The 957-nt window shown below is 48.9% G+C and overlaps 1 non-coding gene across 1 annotated transcript; it reads right to left on the reverse strand.

Moving 5' to 3' along the window:
• Positions 1-850: 850 nt before the first annotated feature.
• LOC111826057 lies at positions 851-957 on the reverse strand. Its single transcript, XR_002829300.1, has one exon. It is a non-coding gene; the product is annotated as a U6 spliceosomal RNA (small nuclear RNA).

The raw sequence follows: 957 nt of genomic DNA on the forward strand, positions 1-957 counted from the left end.
AATGACTGGGAATGACTGGTCATTATGACACACACTGACCACCAGGGGGCAGACGCTCAATGCAGGAGCTGCCCTCTGGTGGTCAGTTTGCTCCCACATGGGGGAGCTCTGCTCAGCCACAAGCCAGGCTGATGGCTGCCAGTACAGCGGTGGTGGTGGGAGCCTCTCCTGCCTCCTCAGCAGTGCTAAGGATGTCTGACTGCAACTTAGGTCTGCTCCCTGCTGGCAAGTGGACATCCCCCGAGGCTGCTGGGCTGCCAGAGGGATGTCTGATTGCCATCTTAGGCCCAATCCCCCAAGGAGCAGGCCTAAGCCAGCAAGTGGTCATCCCCCGAGGGTCCCTGACTGTGAGAGGGCACAGGCCAGGCTGAGGGACCCCCTCCCCCTGAGTGCACAAATTTTTGTGCACCAGGTCTCTAGTGTACTCATAATCTCTGATATCTTTTCATTGCTTTTCCTTCCCAGCCGGTGTGGCACAGTTGGTTGCTGGCTCAGTTCCTGATCAGGGCACATGACCAGGTTGCTGGTTTGATCCTGGGTCAGGGTCGTACAGGAGGCAGCCAGTCGATGTTTCGCTCTCACATCATTGTTTCTCTCTCTCACTCTCCTTTTCTATCTCTCTCTAAAAATCAAACTATTAAGGAAAAAAAAAGCAAAATAGGTCCAATCCAGACCACTTTTTATGGAATATATACACTAAATGGGGAATGCATATTTGCTACCACAGACAAATACTTATGTTTTCAGACAAGTGAGGAGTAATAGGAGAAATTATTAACAGTTCAGAAAACAATGATAAGCACAAGGGTGACTATTGCAGATTGTGCGGGCTAAATTATTATTATTTTTTTTAATACTGGAACACTTCACGAATTTGCATGTCATCCTTGCACAGGGGCCATGCTAATCTTCTCTGTATCATTCCAATTTTAGTATATGTGCTGCCGAAGCGAGCAC

This window comes from Myotis lucifugus, unplaced genomic scaffold (assembly GCF_000147115.1).
Source record: "Myotis lucifugus unplaced genomic scaffold, Myoluc2.0 scaffold_52, whole genome shotgun sequence".
Classification (NCBI taxonomy): domain Eukaryota; kingdom Metazoa; phylum Chordata; class Mammalia; order Chiroptera; family Vespertilionidae; genus Myotis; species Myotis lucifugus.